We start from the raw sequence: 6,912 nt of genomic DNA on the forward strand, positions 1-6,912 counted from the left end.
ATATAATTTTTCTAAAATATAGACTTTGATGAAACTTAGGACTTCAAACTCATATATATATATATATATATATATATATATATATATATATATATATATATATATATATATATATATTCTTATAATTTTACAAACTTCAGGTTGTAAATTAGATACAATTATTATAATAAAAATAAATATTCAAATAAATAAATATTCAAATAAATTGAATACAATTACTATAATAAACATAAATATTCAAATAATATTCAGGACTTCTAATCCAAATTCATGGTTTTTGTAAACTTTAGGTTACAAATAATATTTGTGACTTCAGGTCTAAATTTATGATTTTGTAAACTTTGAGTTACAAATAATATTCAAGATTTCAGATCTAGATTTATGATATTCAGGACTGTAGGTCTAAATTCATAATTTTATAAACTTCAAGTTACAAATAATATTCAAGACTTCAAGTCCAGATTTATGATATTCTAAACTTCAACTCTTGATTCAAGGGTTTCATAACTCCTAGTCCAGAGTTATAATTTTGCAAACTTTGAGTTGTAAATGATATTTAAGACTTTAGGTCCAAATTTATGATACTCCAGACTTCAGATCTAAATTTATGATTTTGTAAACTTTGGATTGCAAATATGATACAATTATAATGAAAAAATTAAATTGAAGCATAATAAAAATTAAAAAATAACTGAGACATCATAACTGGAATATCCGTACTTACAATATATAAATAGCATAATGTTATAATGAAAATATGATGATATATTTGAGTTAATGGTGTTGATAACGTGTTATAAATATAATGAAATAAATGATAAAGTAAGTGAATTATAAAATAAGAATTATGATTTCATTAAACCAAAGCCATGAACAGAAGAACAAAGAAGCAAGAGTGAAGAGACGGGAAGCAAAACTCAAGAATTCTTGGATGAAGAAGAGTGTGTATTACATGGAGAGAGGAGGGCGCTAATTATAGGAATTGTTGCCGCCCCTCCAGTCAATAGACATGGCTATCTTCAAAGCCAATTTTCCAAGGCATTTAATGCCTTCATATTATCTTTCGGTCAAAATTTCTTTCATGTGGTGGAAAACCTACCATTTATAACAATGATTACCAGTCTAAGATTTTCTAGGAACCTTGAAATAGTTGTTCTTGGTTTCAGCTCGTTGGTTGGACTTATTCCAATAAGGCAGAGATGTAGACTGAGGCTTTAAACTAGAGAAATATGTGAATAATTAAAGTTTTATTTAATTCTAGTTTTGTGTTTTAATTATCTTCAAAGACAAACAACTAGGAAGTAGCCGACTCTTTTTTAATTAGGTTATCCCATTCCTAATTAATTTAATAATAGCTTAGATTAGATTAATTAATATTACAGTTCGTCACTTAATACGTGCACAAAGAAGCTAGCCGGCTGAGAGAATTAAAAAAAAATACAAGACAATGAAATTTCGATTGATTTTCGTACTCCTTGGAAGACTTGTTCACAGAGCTTGTCTTTTGCGGATTGAATTTACGTAAAGTATATATAGATTAATGCGGTGGAAAGCAAATTAAAATTAAGAAAATAAAATAAGTAATATATAAGAACAAAATGAGATTAAATAAGCTTTGTAACCCACACGAGTGCTCCTCCAAAACTGAAAATTTCCGGAAATTTTTGGTTAAAAACTCAGAGTAGAAGGAGAAGTAAAGAGAACGATTTATGGATTTTTTCAGCTTTGTCTGCTGAAATCTTTTGTCGAAAATAGACAAATAGAAAACCTTTTGTTTTTCCAGAATATTTGGGTAGCAACTGTTGCGGCTGTAATAGCAACAGAATTTAGAGTTTAAGGTTTTAGGATACTGTTGTGGCTGTAATGTCAACAGAGTTTACAATTTTTAATATTATCTATTAAATCGGCATAAAAAAATATTAGATTAAAATAGAGTATTTTGATATAAAATTTATTTTAAATTAATTCGATATAATTCAAAATTAAATTAGATAGTATTAAGATTCATAAGAAAGTAATCTGATACGATCTGAATTAATTAAAATATTTTAGAAAAATGTTACTTTAATAGAATTTGTTAGAGATAAATTATAAAAATGTTATAAGACAATATTAAAAATAATTAAAATCTTTATAAATTACATATAGTTATATTTTTATACATTTATAATTATTAGTATTATATTTATTTTTACTTATTTTATTATTAGATAGCAAGAATTTGATTTAAATAGTTAAATTATAGACGTCTTTTAAAATTCTTATTTATATTATAATTATATGTTATATTTTTATAATAAAATTTTAAAATTTTTTACCGATTGCATATAACTATATCTTTGTATAATTATTATTATTCATATTATTTTTTATTTTTATTTAATTTTTTATATTATTAAATAGTAAAAAATTAATTTGATTAGTTAGATTACTGATGTGTTTTAAAACTCTTCATATATAAATTTTTAGACTATTTGTTAATAAGACAAAATATTATATTGTGTGTTTTATTAATAGTAATTTGGGTAATTTGTTAAAAAAATTAAAATAATAAAAATACTTTAAAAAGTAAAAATAATAAATAATTTTGGGTTAATTTAAATAGAGTTAGGTTGGGTTAAAATTAAAATATGTTAATACAATTCCAATTAAGATCATATTATAATTAAAGATCTTCCACATAAAATCTGAATCAATATGATATAAATATAAACCAATGACATGAACTAACAAATCACAAATCTAAATATGAGTCAACTTGAGATTAGGTAAAGCGTGATAGCACTTTCTCAAAAAATAAAGCAATACTTTGGCAGAATATCCTAGGGCAAGTTGCAACAAATACACGTATGGTCCCAAAAAAAAATTACTAATAATACTGCCCATCTTTAAATTTTGAGAATTTAGAGCAAGTTTAATCAAAGAACCGAATTATTTTATGGCAGGTATCCTATAGCTTTAAACTTCAATATATGTAAGAAAATAGATTATTATTTAAAGCGATCCAGAAACAGAAAAACTCAAAAGAAAGTTCATTGTTCTTATCTTCTTTCAAGAGCACAACAAAAAAGAAAAAAACAAATCAGTTTGTGAAATATGGTGGATGCGGTAGTGTCATTTGTGGTGGAGAGGGTTGGGGACTATCTCATCAAAGAAGCAGCCTTGTTAAATGGAGTGAGAAGTGAAGTAGAGTCACTAAAAAAAGAGCTAGAATGGATGAATTGTTTCATAAAGGATGCCGAAGAGAAACAAGTTGACAACCCTTTGATAAAACTGTGGGTGTCTGACATTCGAGAAATTGCATATGATTTTGAGGATGTCTTAGATGAGTTCATGCTCCAAGTCGGTGACAATGATGAAGAAGAAAAGTCTTCAGAAACAAGGTACGAACTCTTTACTGCCATTAAGAAATCGGTTGCTAAATCTTATCGCAAGGGGAGGGGGAAGGAAAGTACGTACAATATAGGCAAGAGGATTGAATCTCTGAAAATGAAACTCAGTGATGCTTCGCGTAGATGTGAATCATATGGCCTGAGAGGCATCAGTATCAAGAGGGACGAAGACAGCCATGCTGTTAGGAGAATAAAACAGCTGAGAAGAACCACCTCCTTTTCCTTCAAAGAGAAAGTAGTTGGTTACGAGGATGAGATCAACAAACTGTTGGCTAAACTGCTTGCGAATGAGCCAAGGCGTTATTTGATCTCTATTTGGGGCATTGGTGGCTTGGGAATAACAACCCTTGGCAGAAAACTATACAAAATCTGTGCAATCGAACAAAAATTTGATTGCTGTGCTTGGGTTTCTGTATCTCAGCATTTCAACTTTGAAGATCTACTTCGAAGAATTATAAAATCTTTTGGTTTTTCAGCTGAGAAATTGGACGAAATGAATGAACAAGATTTGGAGAGGTATGTCCATGAATCTTTACAGGGGCGAAAATATTTGGTGGTAATTGATGATGTATGGCACAAAGAAGATTGGGCAATCCTCAGAAGATCCTTTCCAGACAATGAAAAAGGTAGCAGAGTAATTATAACCACTCGCATTAAAGATGTTGCGGAGGGTTCAGATGTAAGAACTTATGTACATGAACTTAGATTTTTAAAGCCAGATGAGAGTTGGCAGTTATTCTGTGATAAAGCTTTTTGGAATTTAAGAATAGACGAAGGACTGGAGAAGTTGGGAAGAGAGATGGTAGAAAAATGTCGCGGTCTACCACTTGCCATTGTTGTATTAGCTGGTTTACTTTCCACAAAGAAACCACAAGAATGGAATTTTGTACGTGATAACATCTGGCAGAACTTAAGTAATAATTCCATTCAGATAACATATTTATTGGATTTAAGCTTTAATGATTTACCTTATCAATTGAAGTTATGTTTTCTCTATTTAAGTCATTTTCCAGAAGACTATGTAATTCACACAGATCAACTGATTCGCCTGTGGGTGGCTGAGTGTTACATACCGCACAATGAAGAAATAATGGAAGATGTGGCTCGCAATCACTTGGATGAGTTGATAAGCAGGAGCCTTATTCAGAAAGAGGCAACGTGGTTAGGCAAGGTTTTAAGATGTCGGATTCATGATCTTTTGAGGGATTTAACAATTCAAAAGGCAACAGAGTTCAACTTTATTCATACTTATGATGAAATCAGAAACTCATCAACTCACTCTTCCATGCTATCATGTCGACGACAAGTTATTTACTCTGGGATGAAAGGGACCACGTGGCTACAACAGTGTAATCCGTTCTTGCGTTCTCTTTTGTTCTTTGATCTCAAGAAAGAATGTCCAGTTATGTCGCAAATCGTATCAACTTTGTGTACAACATTCAGCTTTCTAAGAGTGCTCAAGTTTGAGACTTACCTGGGACAATCAAAGTGGTCCTTACCCAAAGATATAGATAAGTTGATTCACTTGAAGCATTTGAGTTTGAGTTTTACAAGGATTCAACACATTCCGAAATCGATTCTCAACTTGTGTAACCTAGAAACTCTGGAATTACTTCATGTTCAGTTCCAGGGTCTCAAACTACCAACTGAAATTTGCAAGCTGAAAAATTTGAGACATCTGATTGGAGACTTAACAAGGCAATATCTGCGGATAGACAATATGAGAAACCTTCAAACTCTCTGTCATGTACAAGATGACACTTGGACTAAAACAAATCCTGAAACATTGGTTAATCTTGGAGAGCAACACCTATCTTTGTACCGTGAAAGCGAGAGGATGTTCACTTTCGATTCTATTGCCAAACTGAAAAGCATTCAAATTTTATCAGTTTTTTTATCAAATAATCATTTTTTTTCTGGATTGCAGCCGCTCTCTCATTGCCCACATCTCCGAGGCTTAAGCTTAAGTGGGAGGACAGAGAATCTACCAGAAGATTTGCATGTTCTTTTGCCGAATGTTGAAACGCTATATTTAGAGAGGTGCAAACTCGTAGACGATCCGATGCCAGTATTGGGGAAGATGTTGAACCTCACAATACTTGGTTTAGGCTATGATTGTTATCGTGGAAAGAAGATGGTGTGCAGGGCAAAAGGTTTTCCTCGGGTTGAAACATTAAATATTGATACAATTTTTTTGGAGGAATTGCAGGTGGAGGAAGGAGCTCTACCTGTGCTTGCAGGTTTGTTCTTGATAAACTACAGCCAACAATTCCAATATCCAGAAAGATTGAAATCAGTCGCATGCCTAGATTGATAGTTCAATACACTCTTTGAGGTGATTGTTTGTGTTTGCACTTTGTTTTCTTTCAAATTGTATTCATCTCTCGCCCAACGTTTGAGTTTGAGTAAACCAACAATATGGGACAAATATATTTATAAGGGATAAAAATCTTTACGAATTTAATAAACAAATAATGTAGGATAAAGATTTAAGACAATACCTTAACAAATTTTTCCTTGACTTGAATCTTCAACTATTTTAATATTATTTGTAAATTTAACTCGTTTGTCAATTTTCTTCACTTCCATTGCAAGAATTGAAAGGTCTTCATATTTAATTTTTGTAGCAATTGAGTCTCCATCAAACATGTAAAAGTGATTTTTATCCTTTTTCCTTGTAGAATCACACTACCATTATTATACACTTTGCACCAATCACTTCGTCTAATGTAAGTACACCCGCTATAAGTTTACTCACCTAAAGCAATTATATCATAGGTAGAGCTTTGTATATACCTTACATTACAAAGGGTTCTAACAACACCATTGTGAAAGTTAAGGAAAACACTCTCAATGCCTTTAATAAACACCTTCTACTTGTTGCCAACCACCTTCAACTTGTCAACATAAGATCATCATCAATTGCAACAATTTTACCGTCATTTTTCTTATCACTTGTCTTCTTTAAGACAATCATATTTTCTCCCAACTTCTTGTAACATGTTTGGATATGTCCCTTTTTACCATGATAAAAACACTATTTTTCTTTGTAATTTCTAATTTTTTACTATAATTTCTTTTTAAATTCACTATCCCTTTCTCAAGTTCTCCCTCAATTCGAACCTTTACAGCCAGTACATTATCTCCAAGTGTTAAATTCTCTATTGTCCTAAATGTTTCATTCTAATGTAACACGATTGTTACATCATCTTATTTTGAAAACAAAATCTGGACCAAAGGTTTTATAGCAAAGATGATAACAATAAGAAAACTTTCTCTAAATCTTCCAACTCATCAATAAAAATGGTTAACAATTGAGAAACTAGTTTTTTTAATTTCATTCAAGAGATCATGGAGACCTGTACCATTTTTTCCATTTTCAAAGAATATAAATCCATCTTTAAATACAATTTATCAATTAATAACTTCAGCTAATAAATGCCTTCAAGCTTATCCCAAAAACCCTTTGGTGTAATCTTAGTTAACGTATTATATTTTCATTTTGAAGTGAGGGCCAATC

At 30.6% G+C, this 6,912-nt stretch overlaps 1 pseudogene; it reads left to right on the plus strand.

Moving 5' to 3' along the window:
- The first annotated feature begins 3,096 nt into the window (after positions 1 to 3,096).
- LOC123211984 lies at positions 3,097 to 5,706 on the plus strand (annotated as a pseudogene).
- The last annotated feature ends 1,206 nt before the right edge of the window (positions 5,707 to 6,912 follow it).

This window comes from Mangifera indica, chromosome 1, assembly GCF_011075055.1.
Source record: "Mangifera indica cultivar Alphonso chromosome 1, CATAS_Mindica_2.1, whole genome shotgun sequence".
Classification (NCBI taxonomy): Eukaryota; Viridiplantae; Streptophyta; class Magnoliopsida; order Sapindales; family Anacardiaceae; genus Mangifera; species Mangifera indica.